A 24204-nucleotide genomic window follows, 5' to 3' on the forward strand; every position below is an offset into this window, starting at 1 on the left:
CAGGTTATGCAGACTGGCCGACACAGCTACGTAAACGAGCCAGATAATCTGCGTCGGCAGACACTGGCCTCAGCACTTCCTGAAAACTGGGGCAACTCCCCCCTTTTCGGGAAAGCTGGCTGGCACCAACCTCTCTCCATCCCCAAAATGGTTGCAGTCTGTAAATTAGGCTGCGGTTGTCAGGCAAAGGTTTTGTGCACGGGCAGATCGTCCACCATCAGATTAGTATGTCAACCATCGGGTTTATGTACTAACCGGAATCAGACCCAGACTCCCAGTAGCTATTTTGAAATCTGCAGCAATCCGAGATGGGGTTAACTCATTAAAAGCCAAGTTCCCCAAAAAGTCTATATAATTTTTTTTTTTTTAAAGTACTTGCGCAAAAATTTTGGGGAAAATCAAAAGATCAGAAGAGGTGAAGCCGGAAGTAGATGGGAGGGGGGATGGACTGCAAACCCTAATTCTAAACATAATAAGAGGTTCTACCATGCTAAGACCAATAGTGCCACACAGAAAAAAACAAAAAAGATAAAATGCAGGTACACACTCTAAACACTAAGAACACTGGTAAGCAGGACAATTATAATAAACTCTGTAATTTAACATGGAGTAAAATTGAGTTTCTTAACATGGTTATGGTCCAAAAAAATAAGATTTTACTCACCGGTAAATCTATTTCTCGTAGTCCGTAGTGGATGCTGGGGACTCCGTAAGGACCATGGGGAATAGACGGGCTCCGCAGGAGACTGGGCACTCTAAGAAAGATTTAGTACTATCTGGTGTGCACTGGCTCCTCCCTCTATGCCCCTACTCCAGACCTCAGTTAAGGAAACTGTGCCCGGAAGAGCTGACATTATAAGGAAAGGATTTTGGAATCCAGGGTAAGACTCATACCAGCCACACCAATCACACCGTATAACTTGTGATTAACTTACCCAGTCAACAGTATGAACAACAACAGAGCATCAACAATGGATGCCCACATAACATAACCCTTTATTAAGCAATAACTATGTACACGTATTGCAGAAATGCAAGAAGAAAACGAAAAACACCCTAAGGTGATTTTCTCAAGGCGCTGAACTAGGGGAGGTTCAACACAGCAGCTAAAAAGAAAGAGGTTGGTCAGACCTCACAAAGCAACGGCAACAAATAGAATTCTAGCGCTATAGGTCATAGATGAGATGAGAAGATCAATATACAATCGTATTTAATGCATATAAAAAATCACTAAAACATCCATGGAATTGAACACTTAAATAAAAAATAAAATAACTATACATATATAAAATGTATGATGATAATGTACCCTAGAAAAGGGTGTATGGCATAACTCCCGGACACATTCAACTGAAATTGTGGAGAAAAATGCTTGGACCTGTTCCTATGTAAATGTCCCCTTCTATATCCAATAGTACCAATAGGATAGTCTTTTGTTAGCAATAATTACCACAGAAGATCAAGGATATTTAAGCGGCTCAGCATTCCGCAGTATTGCAGTTCCTTGGTGCAGTGGAATAGATTTAAAGTTCCTCAATTGGGATGGTTTACCTCCAGCAAAGGTCCATGAGGTTCAGTAGGGGGACTTGGTTCAGGTCCTCTTTCTCCAGGTATTTGTAGGTCCAGGGAGTAGTGCAGGAGAGCAGCTCACACCAACGCGTTTCGTTGTGATCACACAACTTTTTCAAGGTGCTAACTGGGCTGTAAGTAGGGGTTTATATACCCAAACAATATGGCTGCTCATTTGCATACAAGATTGAAATTAATCAGCTCATCTCATAATATGACCAATTTCTGACAGACAAATAAATCCAACGTAGACCACATACTAGTACATTTAAAAATACCTAAATTAGTTTAATAATGTGTTTATTTCCCACATATCAAATGGTCACATGACCGTTTAGGGAATACCTCACCTAAGTAATCCCTAAAACAAGGAGTTACAACCCATTAAATTAGTAATGTGGGTTTATACTAAGGAGTGTGATCCCGTGCCACATATTCGTAGTGACCTTTTAAAGGTCCCATGGACTCGCACCTGAGGATTTCTATCTATTGATCGGAAGCAGGGTGAGGGTGGCGCGAACGGATCCCATCCCGTCGCGTCATCCAAACCCGTCCGATCACGTGCAGTGACGCGAACGAGTCACCATCACCACGTCATTAGCGCGCGCCGCGGCGCGCGTATCCTGACGCGTGAGGTATCGTTCTGGTTGTCCGGGCAACGCGTCATCACAGGCGTTTTCCCATCTCAGCCGGACGGCACTAATACCTTCTATCTTCTTGTGTTGCGTATATTGATGTCCCCGCAAGTTTGACAACCACTGTGCCAACCACAAGATGAATACATATAGTTTGATATAATGATAATAACATGTTACACCCGGATCCCACTATTCCAGTTCCGTTTGTATATTTAAATTAAAAATAGAGAAATTATAATTTTAGTTGTTTAGGCCAGACAAAGAATATAGAATGGGATATAGATAAAGTGGAATGTATTAATTAGGATAAGTTATACGTACTAGATAATAATTAGTAACACAGAATCACCAATCTATACTTATTGTCACTATACCGAATATAATTACAATATATAGAATGGTTTATTTGAACTTTCTCTCTAAATTCAACATTCTAAACAAAGGCATCATGTCATGTTGTGGTCAGAGATATTTCAGCCTACCGAGAAGGAAGCAAAAGAAAAAGGGGAAAAGAAGAGGAAAGAAGCCGGCAATAAATATATGGCGTAGAAGATTGAGGGAGGATGTTCACAAAACTGTGTTGAGTTCCACTGTTTCATTTAATCCATTCGGAAATATCGTGTTCAATTTGAACATCCAATATAACTCCTGTTTGCATAGAATGTTATACCTGTCCCCCCCCCTCTTTGTTAAATCTACTTGTTCGATCGCTGTTAAATGAAGTGAGCTGGGGTCCCCACCATGATGATCTCTAAAGTGTCGAGAGACACTATGTGTGTGGACCTTTTTAATGATATTACGGCGGTGCTCCATGAAGCGGATTTTAATGCTTCTGGTTGTACGTCCCACGTATCTTAAATCACATCCACAGGAGAGGAGGTATATGATATAAGACGAGTTGCAATTCATGAAGCTCGAGAGTTCGTAATTCTCCCCGTCTCTGACGTGGAGTTGTGTGGTTTTCTTGTACATGTGTTTGCAGGTCGTGCACCTAGTGGCTCCACATCTAAAAAACCCATTGGGTTTTGATGTCAACCAAATCTCCCCTATAGTCTGTTTAGTAGGAACTCTTTTAATAAAGCTAGGAGCAAGAATATTTTTAAGTGATTTATTCTTTTTAAAAATAAATTTCGGTTTTTGTGGTAATTGATTTCTAAGTAGTTTGTCCTGATTTAAGATACTGAAATTTTTACAGACAATCTTTTTAATCTGCATACTTTCATTATTAAATGTAGATATAAAGGCCAAACTTTCTGATTTCTCCTTCAGATCTCTTTCTTTATTTTCTAGTTTGTTGGATCTAAGTAAAGTATCTCTCTCCAAATCCGAGACTTCCCTAAGAGCTTTCTTTAATGGTGAATGGGGATAGCCCCTTTCACCAAAAATCTTCACCATAGAGTTCGCCTGTTCCAAAAATTTAGATTTTTCAGTACAATTGCGTCGTAGTCGCAATAGTTGACCCTTTGGAATATTCTTCTTCCAAGGGGGGTAATGAGCGCTCTGGTAGTGCAGATAGGAATGGGTATCCACCTCTTTGTTGTAATTGGAGGTGTGAATCTTGTTATCCCTAGCTTCCAGAGTCACATCCAGGAAGTTAGTAGTGAGGGGGTGATAGGAATAAGTAAAATGAAGATTGAAATGATTGGAATTCAAATTAGAAACAAATAACTGTGCGGATGATAAATCCCCATCCCAAATAATAAAAAGATCGTCAATATAACGGCCATAGAGGACGAGATTCGCGCCAAAGTCGCCACCCCACACATGGGTGTCCTCAAAGAGTCCCATGTAGAGGTTGGCATAACTAGGCGCAAACCTCGTCCCCATGGCCGTCCCCATAACCTGTAAATAATATTTGTCCATGAACAGAAAATAATTGTGCTGAAGTATAAAGGAAATAGCATCCACCAAAAAGGTCCTGTGTCTCTCCGAGAGGTCACCATCTGCTTTTAGTCTGACTGCTATTGCATCTCGACCAAGATCGTGTGGGATGTTAGTATAAAGGCTCTGTACGTCTAAAGTCAGAAACGCATAAGTGTCTTTCCACACGAAATCTTTTACTAGCTGCAAAAAATGAGTAGTGTCTTTAATGTGTGACCTCAAGGTAGAGACACGGGGTTGAAGGAAGGTGTCAACATAAAAAGATAGATTAGAGGACAGAGACCCTACACCAGAAATAATCGGGCGCCCCGGAGGTGAATTCAGTGATTTATGTATTTTGGGGAGGTGATAATAAATCGGAACTGTGGGGTATTTAATAAACAAAAAATTATATTCCTCCCTGGATATGACTCCATCGGCCAGGGCCTCATCCAATAAATTGTATAATTGTCTCAAATAGTGTGATGTTGGATCAAAATCAAGAATCTTATAGAATTCGGTATTGTTCAGTTGTCTATGAGCTTCAATCATGTAATCTTATTATGATTACATGATTGAAGCTCATAGACAACTGAACAATACCGAATTCTATAAGATTCTTGATTTTGATCCAACATCACACTATTTGAGACAATTATACAATTTATTGGATGAGGCCCTGGCCGATGGAGTCATATCCAGGGAGGAATATAATTTTTTGTTTATTAAATACCCCACAGTTCCGATTTATTATCACCTCCCCAAAATACATAAATCACTGAATTCACCTCCGGGGCGCCCGATTATTTCTGGTGTAGGGTCTCTGTCCTCTAATCTATCTTTTTATGTTGACACCTTCCTTCAACCCCGTGTCTCTACCTTGAGGTCACACATTAAAGACACTACTCATTTTTTGCAGCTAGTAAAAGATTTCGTGTGGAAAGACACTTATGCGTTTCTGACTTTAGACGTACAGAGCCTTTATACTAACATCCCACACGATCTTGGTCGAGATGCAATAGCAGTCAGACTAAAAGCAGATGGTGACCTCTCGGAGAGACACAGGACCTTTTTGGTGGATGCTATTTCCTTTATACTTCAGCACAATTATTTTCTGTTCATGGACAAATATTATTTACAGGTTATGGGGACGGCCATGGGGACGAGGTTTGCGCCTAGTTATGCCAACCTCTACATGGGACTCTTTGAGGACACCCATGTGTGGGGTGGCGACTTTGGCGCGAATCTCGTCCTCTATGGCCGTTATATTGACGATCTTTTTATTATTTGGGATGGGGATTTATCATCCGCACAGTTATTTGTTTCTAATTTGAATTCCAATCATTTCAATCTTCATTTTACTTATTCCTATCACCCCCTCACTACTAACTTCCTGGATGTGACTCTGGAAGCTAGGGATAACAAGATTCACACCTCCAATTACAACAAAGAGGTGGATACCCATTCCTATCTGCACTACCAGAGCGCTCATTACCCCCCTTGGAAGAAGAATATTCCAAAGGGTCAACTATTGCGACTACGACGCAATTGTACTGAAAAATCTAAATTTTTGGAACAGGCGAACTCTATGGTGAAGATTTTTGGTGAAAGGGGCTATCCCCATTCACCATTAAAGAAAGCTCTTAGGGAAGTCTCGGATTTGGAGAGAGATACTTTACTTAGATCCAACAAACTAGAAAATAAAGAAAGAGATCTGAAGGAGAAATCAGAAAGTTTGGCCTTTATATCTACATTTAATAATGAAAGTATGCAGATTAAAAAGATTGTCTGTAAAAATTTCAGTATCTTAAATCAGGACAAACTACTTAGAAATCAATTACCACAAAAACCGAAATTTATTTTTAAAAAGAATAAATCACTTAAAAATATTCTTGCTCCTAGCTTTATTAAAAGAGTTCCTACTAAACAGACTATAGGGGAGATTTGGTTGACATCAAAACCCAATGGGTTTTTTAGATGTGGAGCCACTAGGTGCACGACCTGCAAACACATGTACAAGAAAACCACACAACTCCACGTCAGAGACGGGGAGAATTACGAACTCTCGAGCTTCATGAATTGCAACTCGTCTTATATCATATACCTCCTCTCCTGTGGATGTGATTTAAGATACGTGGGACGTACAACCAGAAGCATTAAAATCCGCTTCATGGAGCACCGCCGTAATATCATTAAAAAGGTCCACACACATAGTGTCTCTCGACACTTTAGAGATCATCATGGTGGGGACCCCAGCTCACTTCATTTAACAGCGATCGAACAAGTAGATTTAACAAAGAGGGGGGGGGACAGGTATAACATTCTATGCAAACAGGAGTTATATTGGATGTTCAAATTGAACACGATATTTCCGAATGGATTAAATGAAACAGTGGAACTTAACACAGTTTTGTGAACATCCTCCCTCAATCTTCTACGCCATATATTTATTGCCGGCTTCTTTCCTCTTCTTTTCCCCTTTTTCTTTTGCTTCCTTCTCGGTAGGCTGAAATATCTCTGACCACAACATGACATGATGCCTTTGTTTAGAATGTTGAATTTAGAGAGAAAGTTCAAATAAACCATTCTATATATTGTAATTATATTCGGTATAGTGACAATAAGTATAGATTGGTGATTCTGTGTTACTAATTATTATCTAGTACGTATAACTTATCCTAATTAATACATTCCACTTTATCTATATCCCATTCTATATTCTTTGTCTGGCCTAAACAACTAAAATTATAATTTCTCTATTTTTAATTTAAATATACAAACGGAACTGGAATAGTGGGATCCGGGTGTAACATGTTATTATCATTATATCAAACTATATGTATTCATCTTGTGGTTGGCACAGTGGTTGTCAAACTTGCGGGGACATCAATATACGCAACACAAGAAGATAGAAGGTATTAGTGCCGTCCGGCTGAGATGGGAAAACGCCTGTGATGACGCGTTGCCCGGACAACCAGAACGATACCTCACGCGTCAGGATACGCGCGCCGCGGCGCGCGCTAATGACGTGGTGGTGGTGACTCGTTCGCGTCACTGCACGTGATCGGACGGGTTTGGATGACGCGACGGGATGGGATCCGTTCGCGCCACCCTCACCCTGCTTCCGATCAATAGATAGAAATCCTCAGGTGCGAGTCCATGGGACCTTTAAAAGGTCACTACGAATATGTGGCACGGGATCACACTCCTTAGTATAAACCCACATTACTAATTTAATGGGTTGTAACTCCTTGTTTTAGGGATTACTTAGGTGAGGTATTCCCTAAACGGTCATGTGACCATTTGATATGTGGGAAATAAACACATTATTAAACTAATTTAGGTATTTTTAAATGTACTAGTATGTGGTCTACGTTGGATTTATTGGTCTGTCAGAAATTGGTCATATTATGAGATGAGCTGATTAATTTCAATCTTGTATGCAAATGAGCAGCCATATTGTTTGGGTATATAAACCCCTACTTACAGCCCAGTTAGCACCTTGAAAAAGTTGTGTGATCACAACGAAACGCGTTGGTGTGAGCTGCTCTCCTGCACTACTCCCTGGACCTACAAATACCTGGAGAAAGAGGACCTGAACCAAGTCACCCTACTGAACCTCATGGACCTTTGCTGGAGGTAAACCATCCCAATTGAGGAACTTTAAATCTATTCCACTGCACCAAGGAACTGCAATACTGCGGAATGCTGAGCCGCTTAAATATCCTTGATCTTCTGTGGTAATTATTGCTAACAAAAGACTATCCTATTGGTACTATTGGATATAGAAGGGGACATTTACATAGGAACAGGTCCAAGCATTTTTCTCCACAATTTCAGTTGAATGTGTCCGGGAGTTATGCCATACACCCTTTTCTAGGGTACATTATCATCATACATTTTATATATGTATAGTTATTTTATTTTTTATTTAAGTGTTCAATTCCATGGATGTTTTAGTGATTTTTTATATGCATTAAATACGATTGTATATTGATCTTCTCATCTCATCTATGACCTATAGCGCTAGAATTCTATTTGTTGACGTATTGCAGAAAATCCGCACTTGGGACGGGCGCCCAGCATCCACTACGGACTACGAGAAATAGATTTACCGGTGAGTAAAATCTTATTTTCCCTAACGTCCTAGTGGATGCTGGGGACTCCGTAAGGACCATGGGGATTATACCAAAGCTCCCAAACGGGCGGGAGCGTGCGGATGACTCTGCAGCACCGAATGGGCAAACACAAGGTCCTCCTCAGCCAGGGTATCAAACTTGTAGAACTTACCAAATGTGTTTGTACCCGACCAAGTAGCTGCTCGGCAAAGCTGTAATGCCGAGACTCCTCGGGCAGCCGCCCAAGAAGAGCCCACCTTCCTAGTGGAATGGGCTTTCACTGATTTTGGATGCGGCAAACCAGCCACAGAATGAGCCTGCTGAATCGTGCTACAGATCCAGCGAGCAATGGTTTGCTTTGAAGCAGGAGCACCCAGCTTGTTGGAAGCATACAGGATAAACAGCGAGTCAGTCTTCCTGACTCCAGCCGTCCTGGCTACATAAATCTTCAAAGCCCTGACTACATCAAGCAACTTGGAATCCTCCAAGTCACGAGTAGCCGCAGGCACCACAATAGGTTGGTTCAAATGAAAAGATGACACCACCTTCGGCAGAAATTGCGGACGAGTCCGTAATTCTGCCCTGTCCATATGGAAAACCAGATAGGGGCTTTTACATGACAAAGCCGCCAATTCTGACACACGCCTAGCCGAAGCTAAGGCCAATAGCATGACCACCTTCCACGTGAGATACTTTAGCTCCACGGTCTTAAGTGGCTCAAACCAGTGGGATTTCAGGAAACCCAACACCACGTTGAGATCCCAAGGTGCCACTGGTGGCACAAAAGGGGGCTGAATATGCAGCACTCCCTTAACAAACGTCTGAACTTCAGGAAGAGAAGCCAGTACCTTTTGAAAGAAAATGGATAGGGCCGAAATCTGGACCTTTATGGACCCCAACTTCAGGCCCATAGTCACTCCAGACTGTAGGAAGTGCAGGAACCGACCCAGCTGGAATTCCTCTGTAGGGGCCTTCCTGGCCTCACACCAGGCAACATATTTTCGCCATATACGGTGATAGTGTCTTGCTGTCACGTCCTTCCCAGCCCTTATCAGCGTAGGAATAACTTCCTCCGGAATGCCTTTTTCCGCTGGGATCCTGCGTTCAACCACCATGCCGTCAAACGCAGCCGCGTTAAGTCTTGGAACAGACAGGGCCCCTGTTGCAATAGGTCCTGTCTGAGAGGCAGAGGCCACGGGTCCTCTGTGAGCATTTCTTGCAGTTCCGGGTACCAAGTCCTTCTTGGCCAATCCGGAACAATGAGTATTGTTCTCACTCCTCTTCTTCTTACGATTCTCAGCACCTTGGGTATGAGAGGAAGAGGAGGAAACACATAGACCGACTGGAACACCCACGGTGTTACCAGTGCGTCCACAGCTATCGCCTGAGGGTCTCTTGACCTGGCGCAATACCTTTGTAGCTTTTTGTTGAGACGGGACGCCATCATGTCTACCTGTGGCAGTTCCCATCGATTTGTAATCTGAGTGAAGACTTTGTGATGAAGTCCCCATTCTCCCGGGTGGAGGTCGTGCCTGCTGAGGAAGTCTGCTTCCCAGTTGTCCACTCCCGGAATGAACACTGCTGACAGTGCTTGCACGTGATTCTCCGCCCAACCAAGAATCCTGGTGGCTTCCGCCATCGCCACTCTGCTTCTTGTGCCACCCTGGCGGTTTACATGAGCCACTACGGTGATGTTGTCTGACTGAATCAGCACCGGTTGGTTTCGAAGCAGAGGCTCCGCTTGACTCAGGGCGTTGTATATGGCCCTTAGTTCCAGGATATTTATGTGCAGACAAGCCTCCTGACTTGACCACAACCCTTGGAAGTTTCTTCCCTGATTGACTGCACCCCACCCTCGGAGGCTCGCGTCCGTGGTCACCAGGACCCAGTCCTGTATGCCAAACCTGCGGCCCTCGAGAAGGTGAGCACTCTGTAGCCACCACAGAAGAGACACCCTGGCCCTCGGGGACAGGGTGATCAGCCAATGCATCTGAAGATGCGATCCGGACCACTTGTCCAACAGATCCCATTGAAAGATCCTTGCATGGAACCTGCCGAAGGGAATGGCTTCGTATGATGCCACCATCTTTCCCAGGACTCGCTTGCAGCGATGCACCGACACCTGTTTCGGTCTTAAGAGGTCTCTGACTAGAGTCACGAGCTCTTGAGCCTTCTCCGCCGGGAGAAATACCTTCTTCTGGTCCGTGTCCAGAATCATGCCCAGAAAAGGCAGACGCGTTGTAGGAATCAGCTGCGACTTTGGGATATTCAGAATCCAGCCGTGCTGTTGCAAACACTTCCTGAGAGTGTGCTACGCTGATTAGCAACTGCTCTCTGGACCTCGCCTTTATGAGGAGATCGTCCAAGTATGGGATAACTGTGACTCCTTGCTTTCGAAGGAGCACCATCATTTCTGCCATTACCTTGGTAAATATTCTCGGTGCCGTGGAGAGCCCAAACGGCAACGTCTGGAATTGGTAATGACAGTCCTGTACCACAAATCTGAGGTACTCCTAATGAGGTGGATACATTTATGCAGGTAAGCATCCTTGATGTCCAGAGACACCATAAAATCCCCCTCTTCCAGGCTTGCAATGACCGCTCTGAGCGATTCCATTTTGAACTTGAATCTTTTCAGATAAATGTTCAGGGCCTTTAAATTCAATATGGGTCTGACCGAACCGTCCGGTTTCGGTACCACAAACATTGTGGAATAGTATCCTCTTCCCTGTTGAAGGAGGGGAACCTTTACCACCACCTGCTGGAGATATAACTTGTGAATTGCCTCTACCACCACTTCCCGTTCCATGGGGGAAGCTGGCAGGGCCGATTTGAGGTAACGGTGAGGGGGCATCACTTCGAATTCCAGCTTGTATCCCTGAGACACAATCTGTATAGCCCAGGGATCCACCTGTGAGCGAACCCACTGGTGGCTGAAATTTCGGAGACGCGCCCCCACCGCTCCTGGCTCCTGTGGAGCCCCAGCGTCATGCGGTGGATTTAGTGGAAGCCGGGGAGGACTTCTGTTCCTGGGAACTAGCTGTATGGTGCAGCTTCTTTCCTCTACCCCTGCCTCTGGCAAGAAAGGACGCACCTCTGACCTTCTTGCTTCTCTGTGATTGAAAGGACTGCATTTGGTAATACGGTGCTTTCTTAGGCTGTGAGGGAATATATGGAAAAAAGTTTGACTTCCCAGCCGTAGCTGTGGAAACTAGGTCCGAGAGACCGTCCCCAAACAATTCCTCACCCTTGTAAGGTAACACCTCCATGTGCTTTTTGGAGTCGGCATCCTGTCCATTGCCGAGTCCACAGGACCCTTCTGGCAGAAATTGACATTGCATTTATTCTAGAACCCAGTAGGCAAATATCCCTCTGGGCATCCCTCATATACAGGACAGCGTCTTTTATATGCCCCAGGGTCAGTAAAATGGTATCCTTGTCTAAGGTATCCATTTCCTCAGACAGATTATCTGTCCATGCTGCTACAGCACTACACATCCAGGCCGACGCAATTGCCGGCCTCAGTAGAGTACCTGAATGTGTATAAACAGACTTCAGGATACTTTCCTGCTTCCTATCTGCAGGATCCTTTAGGGCGGCCGTATCCTGTGACGGCAGGGCCACCTTCTTGGATAAGCGTGTCAGAGCTTTATCTACCCTAGGGGAGGATTCCCAGCGCATCCTGTCCGTTGGCGGGAAAGGGTACGCCATAAGTAACCTTTTGGAAATCAGCACTTTCTTATGGGGGAATCCCACGCTTTCTCACATAATTCATTTAACTCATGTGAAGGGGGAAAAGTCACCTCTTGCTTTTTCTCCCCAAACATATAAACCCTCTTGTCAGGGACAGGGTTTACCTCCGATATGTGCAAAACATCCTTCATTGCTATAATCATGTAGCGGATGGCTTTAGCCATTTTAGGCTGCAATTTTGCATCGTCGTCATCGACACTGGAGTCAGAATCCGTGTCGATATCTGTGTCAACAATTTTGGATAGTGGGCGCTTCTGAGACCCTGACGGCCTCTGCGCTGTAGGATCAGGCATGGGCTTAGACCCCGGCTGTCCCAAGGCATCAGCTTTATCCAACCTTTTATGTAAGGAGTTTACATTATCATTTAACACCTTCCACATATCCATCCAATCAGGTGTCGGCGCCGTCGGCGGAGACACGTCATTCATCTGCACTTGCTCTGCCTCCACATAGCCCTCTTCGTCAAACATGTCGACACACGCGTACCGACACACCACACACACAGGGGATGCTCTATATGAGGACAGGACCCCCACAAGGCCTTTTGGAGAGACAGAGAGAGAGTATGCCAGCACACACCCCAGCGCTATATGACCCAGGAATCACACAGTAACTTAGTGTTTACCCAGTAGCTGCTGTATATATAATTAATGCGCTAAATTTATGTGCCCCCCCTCTCTTTTTACCCTTTCTACCGTGAGTCTGCAGGGGAGAGCCTGGGGAGCTTCCTCTCAGCGGAGCTGTGGAGAGAAAATGGCGCTGGCGAGTGCTGAGGAAGAAGGCCCCGCCCCCTCAGCGGCGGGCTTCTGTCCCGCGATTTTGTGTAAAATTAATGGCGGGGGCTCATGCATATAACAGTGTCCAACTGTATATATGCTGCTTTTGCCAGGAGGTACTTAATTGCTGCCCAGGGCGCCCCCCCCCCCCCCCCCCATCCTACAGTGACCGGAGTGTGTGGGTTAGTGTGGGCGCAATGGCGCACAGCTGCAGTGCTGTGCGCTACCTCATATGAAGACAGGAGTCTTTTGCCGCCGATTTTGACGTCTTCTTGCTTCAACCCGCCGGCTTCTGTCTTCTGGCTCTGCGAGGGGGACGGCGGCGTGGCTCCGGGAACGGACGACAAGGTCAGGTTCCTGTGTTCGATCCCTCTGGAGCTAATGGTGTCCAGTAGCCTAAGAAGCGCAACCTAGCCGCAGTTAGTAGGGCTGCTTCTCTCCCCTCAGTCCCACGTAGCAGAGAGTCTGTTGCCAGCAGAAGCTCTCTGAAAATAAAAAACCTAACTAAAATACTTTATTAGCAAGCTCAGGAGAGCCCACTAAAATGCACCCAGCTCTGTCCGGGCACAGATTCTAACTGAGGTCTGGAGGAGGGGCATAGAGGGAGGAGCCAGTGCACACCAGTAGTACTAAATCTTTCTTAGAGTGCCCAGTCTCCTGCGGAGCCCGTCTATTCCCCATGGTCCTTACGGAGTCCCCAGCATCCACTAGGACGTTAGAGAAATATGAGACCTCATCAGGTGGGTACCATACATTCCGAACTTGAACTTTAGGAATATTAGGGACCCATGTTAAATTGCAGAGTTTATTATAATTGTCTGTGCACCTACATTTTCTATTTTTTCTGTGAAGCCTGAAGGACATAACAGAGGATTCTGCAGGCTAACCACAGACAGACCCTAATCTGATCCCTACGAGCGAAGGCCATCGATCATACTTATTTCCAGTCCACTTTTGCAGCTACTAGTCCGAAGACAGATCCAGAGTTGGTATTTAGAGAGATAATATATTCAGTCAACATCGTGGCATAAAATAAAAAGCAAGTAATAATTTCACTTTTGCGTTTTAAAGATCGCTTTCTGTGAAGTGCCCCCCAGTCTCTTTCTGTAACGACACAGAAAACAATCACAGTTGTACATCTAATAGCCATAGGTTTGCCCACTAACAGTGGACACGGCCTATGTACAGTACAAACATATACATATTTGCTTGCGTCTGACACTTGAGCCTGCTTGGGACTGGAAAGAAGAGATGGGACAGGAAAGAGGGTGGTCTTATGTAGGCCAGCTTGGGACTGGAGAGGAGAGATGGGACAGGAAAGAGGGTGGTCTTATGTAGGCCAGCTTGGGACTGGAGAGGAGAGATAGGACAGGAAAGAGGGTGGTCTTATGTAGGCCAGCTTGGGACTGGAAAGAAGAGATGGGACAGGAAAGGAGTGTTCTTATGTAGGCCAAGCACAGTAAGAGTTTATTGGCGTAGTCATGCTTGTACACCGTCTGTTGTACTGCCCCTGATTGGCTACTATGGACAACTTTTCCACTGGTGCACTACTCAACTCTTTTCACTGCTTAATACATCTCCCCAGTATGTCTTGGTGCTTCTTAATTGAGCAAAGATGGCGCAAAAGATCTTTGAAATTAATGAATAAGTACTGACTTCTGCCATCGCATGCAACATCTTTTGGACGGCCGTGCAGCACGGTCAATCAGATAATATTCTATGTGGGGCTGTGCAGCGTAATGAAGGATGGAACAAGGTTGACATCATTTTGGTACATAATACAAAGGGCAAATTACCAAATAGTTCAGGCAGATCTAATTAAATATTCTCTATTAATAAATGAGAAAACAAAAGCCCCATGCAAAGGATACATAATAAATATAATATAATATAATATAATATATATATATATATATATATATATATATATATATATATATATATATATATATATATATATATTATACAGAATTCTCCACAATAGTGAAGAGGATAGCACTTATCCGAGATGTTGTGCTGCTTATTTGACCACGTTGTATACTCCTTGACAAAGGTCCTGGTGTGGACCGAAATGTCGGAATTCGCTCTGGAACTGTGAGATTGACTTTTTTCATTAAATATATTATCTTTTTTTGACTGGTTGGACTTGAATTCTGGAGAGTGCTATTCTCTTCACTATTGTACTATGGGTCCCACCTCAGAGTGGGTTGGATCTTGATTGGCACCCCAGTAGCTGGCTGAGCTGTGTGAGAGTGCAGGGATTTCTGAATATATATATATATATATATATATATATATATATATATATATATATATATATATATATTTCTTACACCAGTGTTTCCCAGTTTCCCAAACTGGGTGCTGGAAAGCTGACACGGGTTGGTGGTCCAAGACCATAATCAAATTATTTATGGTCAACATGATTGGCAGCCAGCAGAGCCTATCATAAAATATGTGGACAAACAGAAGCGCAACCCTGTCCGCCACCACATAACGGAACCTAAGGGTGACAGTTCAGCACAATGTACAGTGGGGCAAAAAAGTATTTGGACAGCCACCGATTGTGCAAGTTGACCCACTTAAAAAGATGAGAGGTCTGTAATTTCCATCATACACTTCAACTGTGAGAGACGAATCTGGAAAAAAAAAAAAAATAGGAAATCACATTTTATGATTTTTAAACAATTTATTTATATATTTGAAGAATCAAAAAGTTTAACTCAATACTTTGTAATATAACCTCGGTTGGCAATTACAGAGGTCAAACGTTTCCTGTAGTTCTTGACCAGGTTTGCACACAATGTAGCAGGTATTTTGGCCCACTCTTCCATGCAGATCTTCTCTAGATCTGTCATGTTTTGGGGCTGTCGCTGGGCAACAAGGACTTTCAACTCCCTCCACAGATTTTCTATTGGGTTGAAGTCTGGAGACTGGCTAGGCCACTCCAGGAACTTGAAATGCTTCTTACGGAGCCACTCCTTAGTTGCCCGGGCGGTGTGTTTGGGGTCATTGTCATGCTGGAAGACCCAGCCACGTTCCATCTTCATCTTCAAGGAGGTTTTTGCCCAAAATCTCATGATACATGGCCCCATTCATCCTCTCCTTAATACGGATCAGTCGTCATGTCCCTTTTGCAGAAAAGCAGCCCCAAAGCATGATGTTTCCACCCCCATGCTTCATAGTGGGTATGGTGTTCTTGGGATGCCATTCATCATTCTTCTCCCTCCAAACACGGCGAGTGGAGTTTATACCAAAAAGTTCGATTTTGCTCTCATCTGACCACATTACATTCTCCCAATCCTCCTCTGGATCATCCAGATGGTCACTGGCAAACTTTAGACGGGCCTGAACATGTGCTGGCTTAAGCAGGGGACCTTTCGATCCATGACAACGTAGTGTGTTACTAATTGTAACCTTTGTGACTGTGGTCCCAGCTCTCTTGAGGTCATTGACCAGGTCCCCCCCGTGTAGTTGTAGGCTGATACTTCACCGTTCTCAATATCATTGATACCCCACGAGGTGAGATCTTGCATGGAGCCCCAGGTAGAGGGAGATTGTCCGTGATCTTGTATTTCTTTTTTATTTTTTAATAATTGCGCCAACAGTTGATCTCTTATCACCGAGCTGCTTGCCTATTGTAGAGTAGCTCATACCAGCCTTGTGCAGCTCTACAATTTTGTCCCTGGCGTCCTAAGACAGCTCTCTGGTCTTGGCTATGGTGGAGAGGCAGCAATCTGACTGTTTGAGGGTGTGTACAGGTGTCTTTTATACAGATAACCAGTTCAAACAGGTGCCATTAATACAGGTAACGAGTGGAGGATAGAAGAGCTTCTTAAAGAAGAAGTAACAGGTCTGTGAAAGCCAGAAATCTTGCTGCTTTGTAGGTGTCCAAATATTTATTTTCCACAAGAATGTACAAGTAAATTGTTTAAAAATCATACAATGTGATTTCCTGGGTTTTTCTCTAACGTCCTAGTGGATGCTGGGAACTCCGTAAGGACCATGGGGAATAGCGGGCTCCGAAGGAGGCTGGGCACTCTAGAAAGATTTATGACTACCTGGTGTGCACTGGCTCCTCCCACTATGACCCTACTCCAAGCCTCAGTTAGATCTTGTGCCCGGCCGAGGTTGGATGCACACTAGGGGCTCTCCTGAGCCCTTAGAAAGAAAGTATAGATTTAGGTTTTTTTATTTTCAGTGAGACCTGCTGGCAACAGGCTCACTGCAGCGAGGGACTAAGGGGAGAAGAAGCGAACTCGCCTGCTTGCAGCCGGATTGGGCTTCTTAGGCTACTGGACACCATTAGCTCCAGAGGGATCGACCGCAGGCCCAGTCCTTGGTGTTCGGTCCCGGAGCCGCGCCGCCGTCCCCCTTACAGAGCCAGAAGCAAGAAGAGGTCCGGAAAAACGGCAGCAGAAGACATCAGTCTTCACCAAGGTAGCGCACAGCACTGCAGCTGTGCGCCATTGCTCCTCATGCACACCACACACTCCGGTCACTGAGGGTGCAGGGCGCTGGGGGGGGGGCGCCCTGAGCAGCAATATAAACACCTTGGCTGGCAAAAATACATCACATATAACCCCCAGGGCTATATGGATGTATATTAACCCCTGCCAGATTCCATAAAAATGCGGGAGAAAAGTCTACGAAAAAGGGGCGGAGCCTATCTCCTCAGCACACTGGCGCCATTTTTCCCTCACAGCTCCGTTGGAGGGAAGCTCCCTGGCTCTCCCCTGCAGTCTACACTACAGAACAGGGTTAAAACAGAGAGGGGGGGCACTAAATTTAGGCGCAGTATAAATTATATAAAAGCAGCTATAGGGGACATAACTCAGTCCCTGCATTATATAGCGCTCTGGTGTGTGCTGGCATACTCTCACTCTGTCCCCCCAAAGGGCTTTTGTGGGTCCTGTCCTCATTGGAGCATTCCTTGTGTGTGCGGTGTGTCGGTACGGCTGTGTCGACATGTTTGATGAGGAGACTTATGTGGAGGCGGAGCAGATGCCGATAAATGAGATGTCGCCCCTGTGGGCCGACACCAGAGTGGATGGATAGGTGGAAGGTATTAACCGACAGTGTCAACTCCTTACATAAAAGGCTGGATGACGTAACAGCTATGGGACAGCCGGCTTCTCAGCCCGTGCCTGCCCAGACGTCTCAAAGGCCATCAGCGCTCCCTCAGATGGCAGACACAGATGTCGACACGGAGTCTGACTCCAGTGTCGACGAGGTTGAGACATATACACAATCCACTAGGAACATCCGTTACATGATCCCGGCAATATAAAAATGTGTTACACATTTCTGACATTAACCCAAGTACCACTAAAAACAAAGGGTTTTATGTGTGGGGAGAAAAAGCAGGCAGTGTTTTGTTCCCCCATCAAATGAGTGAATGAAGTGTGAAAAAGCGTGGGTTTCCCCGATAAGAAACTGGTAATTTCTAACAAGTTACTGATGGCGTACCCTTTCCCGCCAGAGGATAAGTTACGCTGGGAGATATCCCCTAGGGTGGATAAGGCGCTCACACGTTTGTCAAGGTGGCACTGCCGTCTTAGGATACGGCCACTTTGAAGGTACCTGCTGATAAATAGCAGGAGGCTATCCTGAAGTCTGTAATTACACACTCAGGTACTAGACTGAGACCTGCAGACTGCTGCAGCGTGGTCTGTACCCCTTTCAAACAGGGATACTATTTTGCGAACATAAGACGTCGTCTTATATATGAGGGATGCACAGAGGAATATTTTGCCGGCTGGCATCCTGAATTATTGCAATGTCCATTCTGTCAGGAGGGTATTGGAGACCCGACACTGGACAGGTGATGCTGACTTTAAAAGGCACATAGAGCCTTATAAGGGTGAGGAATTGGTTGGGGATGGTCTCTGGGACCTCGTATCCACAGCAACAGCTGGGATGAAAATATTTTACCTCAGGTTTCCTCACAGCCTAAGAAACGCACTGTATTATCAGGTACAGTCCTTTCGCCTTCAAAAAAGCAGGCGGGTCAAACGAGGGAAGAGGGAAAAAGCTGCACCAGCAGCCAGTTCCCAGAATCAAAATTCTTCCCCTGCTTCCTCTGAGTCCACCGCATGACGCGGGGGCTCCACAGGCGTAGCCAGGTACGGTGGGGGGCCGCCTCAAAAATTTCAGCGATCAGTGGGCTCGCTCACAGGTGGATTCCTGGATCCTTCAAGTAGTATCTCAGGGGTACAAGCTGGAAGTCGAGGCGTCTCCCCCCCGCCGTTTACTCAAATCTGCCTTGCCGACAACTCCCTCAGGCAGGGAGGCTGTGCTAGAGGCAATTCACAAGCTGTATTCCCAGCAGGTGATAGTCAAGGTGCCCCTACTTCAACAAGGACGGGGTTACTATTCCACACTGTTTGTGGTACCGAAACCAGCCGGTTCGGTGAGACCCATTTTAAAATGGAAATCCTTGAACACTTACATAACAAAGTTCAAGATGGAATCGCTCAGGGCGGTTATTGCAAGCCTGGACGAGGGGGATTACATGGTATCCCTGGACATCAAGGATGCTTACCTGCATGTCCCTATTTACCTTCCTCACCAGGAGTACCTCAGATTGTGGTACAGGATTGCCATTACCAATTCCAGACACTACCGTTTGGACTGTCCACGGCACCGAGGGTGTTTACCAAGGTAATGGCAGAAATGATGATACTCCTTCAAAAAAAAAAAAAAAAAAAAAAAAAAAAGGGAGTTTTTATTTATCCCATACTTGGACGATCTCCTTATAAAGGCAAGGTCCAGGGAGCAGTTACTGGTCGGAGTAGCACTATCTCAGGAGGTGCTACAACAGCATGGCTGGATTCTGAACATTCCAAAGTCACAGCTGGTTCCTTCCACTCGCTTACTGTTCCTGGGGATGATTTTGGACACAGAACAGAAAAAAAAAAAAAAGGGTTTCTCCCGCAGGAGAAAGCCAAGGAGCTGTCATCTCTAGTCAGAGACCTCCTAAAACCAAAAAGGGTATCGGTGCATCGTTGCACACGAGTCCTGGAAAAAATGGTGGCTTCATACGAAGCAATTCCATTCGGCAGGTTCCATGCGAGGACCTTCCAGTGAGACCTCTTAGATAAGTGGTCGGGATCGCATCTTCAAATGCATCAAATGATAACCCTGTCTCCAAGGACCAGGGTGTCTCTACTGTGGTGGATGCAGGGTGCTCATCTTCTAGAGGGCCGCAGTTTCGGCATACAGGACTGGGTCCTGGTGACCACGGATGCCAGCCTTCAAGGCTGGGGAGCAGTCACACAGGGAAGAAACTTCCAGGGCCTATGGTCAAGTCAGGAGACTTCCCTACATATAAATTCTGGAACTGAGGGCCATTTACAATGCCCTAAGTCAGGCAAGACCCCTGCTTCAAAACCAGCCGGTACTGATACAGTCAGACAACATCACGGCAGTCGCCCATGTGACCCGACAGGGCGGCACAAGAAGCAGGATGGCAATGGCAGAAGCCACAAGGATTCTCCGATGGGCGGAAAATCACGTACTAGCACTGTCAGCAGTGTTCATTCCGGGAGTGGACAACTGGGAAGCAGACTTCCTCAGCAGACACGACCTACACCCGGGAGAGTGGGGACTTCATCCAGAAGTCTTCCTGCTGTTGGTAAACCGTTGGGAAAGGCCACAGGTGGACATGATGGCGTCCCGCCTCAACAAAAAGCTAAAGAGATATTGCGCCAGGTCAAGGGACCCTCAGGCGATAGCTGTGGACGCTCTAGTGACACCGTGGGTGTACCAGTTGGTTTATGTGTTCCCTACTCTGCCTCTCATACCAAAGGTACTGAGAATAATAAGATGGCGAGGAGTAAGAACGATACTCGTGGTTCCGGATTGGCCAAGAAGGGCTTGGTACCCGGAACTTCAGGAAATGATATCAGAGGACCCATGGCCTCTGCCGCTCAGACAGGACCTGCTTCAGCAGGGGCCCTGTCTGTTCCAAGACTTACCGCGGCTGCGTTTGACGGCATGGCGATTGAGCGCCGGATCCTGAAGGAAAAGGGTATTCCGGAAGAAGTCATTCCTGCGCTTATTAAAGCCAGGAAAGATGTTACGGCAAAGCATTATCACCGCATGTGGCGGAAATATGTTGCATGGTGCGAGGCCAAAAAGGCCCCAACAGAGGAATTTCCACTAGGTCGATTTCTACATTTCCTGCAAGCAGGAGTGAATATGGGCCTAAGTCTAGGTTCCATTAAAGTACAGATCTCGGCTCTGTCGATTTTCTTTCAAAAAGAATTAGCTTCAGTACCTGAAGTTCAGACATTGTGAAAGGAGTACTGCATATTCAGCCCCCGTTTGTGTCCCCTGTGGCACCTTGGGATCTCAACGTGGTGTTGAGTTTTCTTAAAATCACATTGGTTTGAGCCACTTAAAACCGTGGATCTAAAATATCTCACGTGGAAAGTGGTCATGTTATTGGCCTTGGCTTCAGCCAGGCGAGTGTCAGAATTGGCGGCTTTATCATGTAAAAGCCCTCATCTGATTTTCCATATGGATAGGGCAGAATTGAGGAGTCGTCCCCAATTTCTTCCTAAGGTGGTGTCAGCGTTTCACCTGAACCAGCCTATTGTGGTGCCGGCGGCTACTAGTGAATTGGAGGACTCCCAAGTTGCTAGACGTTGTCAGGGCCCTGAAAATATATGTTTCCAGGACGGCTGGAGTCAGAAACTCTGACTCGCTGTTTATCCTGTATGCACCCAACAAGCTGGGTGCTCCTGCTTCTAAGCAGTCTATTGCTCGCTGGATTTGTAGTACAATTCAGCTTGCACATTCTGTGGCAGGCATACCACAGCCAAAATCTGTAAATGCCCATTCCACAAGGAAGGTGGGCTCATCTTGGGCGGCTGCCCGAGGGGTCTCGGCTTTACAACTTTGCCGAGCAGCTACTTGGTCAGGGGCAAACACGTTTGCAAAATTCTACAAATTTGATACCCTGGCTGAGGAGGACCTGGAGTTCTCTCATTCGGTGCTACAGAGTCATCCGCACTCTCCCGCCCGTTTGGGAGCTTTGGTATAATCCCCATGGTCCTTACGGAGTTCCCAGCATCCACTAGGACGTTAGAGAAAATAAGAATTTACTCACCGGTAATTCTATTTCTCGTAGTCCGTAGTGGATGCTGGGCGCCCATCCCAAGTGCGGATTGTCTGCAATACTTGTAAATAGTTATTTTTAACTAAAGGGTTATTGTTGAGCCATCTGTTGAGAGGCTCAGTTGTTTTCATACTGTCAAACTGGATATAGTATCACGAGTTGTACGGTGTGATTGGTGTGGCTGGTAAGAGTCTTACCCGGGATTCTAAATCCTTCCTTATTATGTCTGCTCGTCCGGGCACAGTGTCCTAACTGAGGCTTGGAGTAGGGTCATAGTGGGAGGAGCCAGTGCACACCAGGTAGTCATAAATCTTTCTAGAGTGCCCAGCCTCCTTCGGAGCCCGCTATTCCCCATGGTCCTTACGGAGTTCCCAGCATCCACTACGGACTACGAGAAATAGAATTACCGGTGAGTAAATTCTTATTTTTTCAGATTCTGTCTCTCACAGTTGAAGTGTACTTATGATGGAAATTACAGACCTCTCATCTTTTTAAGTGGGTCAACTTGCACAATCGGTGGCTATCCAAATACCTTTTTGCACCACTGTATGTAATTTCACAATTTATGTTGAATTTCTCAATAGTAAACTTTTGGACTAGGAGTACCGTGAAATTAATACTGGTACTCTAGGGTGCCACGATCAGAGGCGTATCTAGGGTAGGGCGAGTGGGGCACGTGCCCTGGGCGCCTTGGCAGGCCCAGGAGAGGGGGGCGCCGCCGGCGTCCAGGGCATCATGCCCCACTCGCCCCTGTCAACACTAAATGTGAGGGGAGGAGAGCGCAGCGTCTCTCCCTCCCCTCACCGCCGCTGCCAGCACTAGCAGCGCTGCTGTGTCCGGTCTCCGGCGCTAGCCAATCAGAGCTTGCGGACCGGCTCCTGATTGGCTGCCGGTCCGCGAGCTCTGATTGGCTAGCGAACCGGCGCCAGACAGCCGCCGGAGACCTGGAGCGACGAGGGGAAGGAGAGGCGCTGCGCTGCGCTCTCCTCCCCTCACATAGCAACAAGAAGCCACCGGCCGGTAAGTGACGGGAGGGGGGTCCGGCGGCACGGGGGGGCGGTCCGGCGGCACGGGGTGGCATGTATCTGGCACCAAGTGGGGCCTGGCACTGTGGGGCATGTATCTGGCACTGTCTGTGGGGCAATGTATCTGGCACTGTGGGGCATGTAACTGGCACTGTGGGGCAATGTATCTGGCACTGTGGGGCATGTATCTGGCACTGTGGGGCATGTATCTGGCACTGTGGGGCAATGTAACTGGCACCAAATGGGGCATGTAACTGGCACCAAATGGGGCATGTAACTGGCACTGAGTGGGGCCTGGCACTGTGGGGCATATATCTGACACTGTGGGGCAATGTATCTGGCACCAAATGGGGCATGTAACTGGCACTGAGTGGGGCCTGGCACTGTGGGGCATATTTCTGGCACTGTGGGGCAATGTATCTGGCACTGTGGGGCATGTAACTGGCACCAAATGGGGCATGTAACTGGCACTGAGTGGGGCCTGGTACTGTGGGGCATGTAACTGGCACTGAGTGGGGCCTGGCACTGTGGGGCATTTAACTGGCACTGTGGGGCAATGTATCTGGCACTGTGGGGCATGTAACTGGCACCAAATGGGGCTTGTAACTGGCACTGAGTGGGGCCTGGTACTGTGGGGCATGTAACTGGCACTGAGTGGGGCATTTAACTGGAACTGTGGGGCATGTATCCGGCACTGTGGGGCATTGTATCCGGCACTGTGGGGCAATGTATCCGGCACTGTGGGGCAATGTAACTGGCACTGAGTGGGGCATGTATCTGGCACTGAGTGGGGCAATGTATCTGGCACTGAGTGGGGCAATGTATCTGGCACTGAGTGGGGCAATGTAACTGGCACTGAGTGGGGCAATGTATCCGGCACTGAGTGGGGCAATGTATCCGGCACTGAGTGGGGCAATGTATCCGGCACTGAGTGGGGCAATGTATCCGGCACTGAGTGGGGCAATGTATCCGGCACTGAGTGGGGCAATGTATCCGGCACTGAGTGGGGCAATGTAACTGGCACTGAGTGGGGCAATGTATCCGGCACTGAGTGGGGCAACGTATCCGGCACTGTGGGGCAATGTATCCGGCACTGTGGGGCAATGTATCCGGCACTGAGTGGGGCAATGTAACTGGCACTGAGTGGGGCAAAGTAACTGGCACTGAGTGGGGCAATGTATCCGGCACTGAGTGGGGCAATGTATCCGGCACTGTGGACTGTGGGGCAATGTATCCGGCACTGAGTGGGGCAATGTATCCGGCACTGAGTGGGGCAATGTAATTGGCACTGAGTGGGGCAATGTAACTGGCACTGAGTGGGGCAATGTAACTGGCACTGAG

At 46.5% G+C, this 24204-nt stretch overlaps 1 protein-coding gene across 5 annotated transcripts in view; it reads right to left on the bottom strand.

Annotated features, from left to right (window-relative positions):
• The window catches only part of CCHCR1 (coiled-coil alpha-helical rod protein 1), a 56465-nt gene that overhangs the window by 26107 nt on the left and 6154 nt on the right, over nucleotides 1–24204 (bottom strand). Inside the window, exon 2 of one of the 5 annotated variants that reach the window (XM_063938033.1) lies at nucleotides 15297–15353. The exons of the other annotated variants lie outside the window; for them this stretch is intronic. The gene's annotated coding sequence lies outside the window, so the exon portion shown is untranslated. The remainder of the gene's footprint in view (nucleotides 1–15296; nucleotides 15354–24204) is intronic. 5 annotated transcript variants of the gene reach the window in all.

This window comes from Pseudophryne corroboree, chromosome 8 (genome assembly GCF_028390025.1).
Source record: "Pseudophryne corroboree isolate aPseCor3 chromosome 8, aPseCor3.hap2, whole genome shotgun sequence".
Lineage (NCBI taxonomy): Eukaryota > Metazoa > Chordata > Amphibia > Anura > Myobatrachidae > Pseudophryne > Pseudophryne corroboree.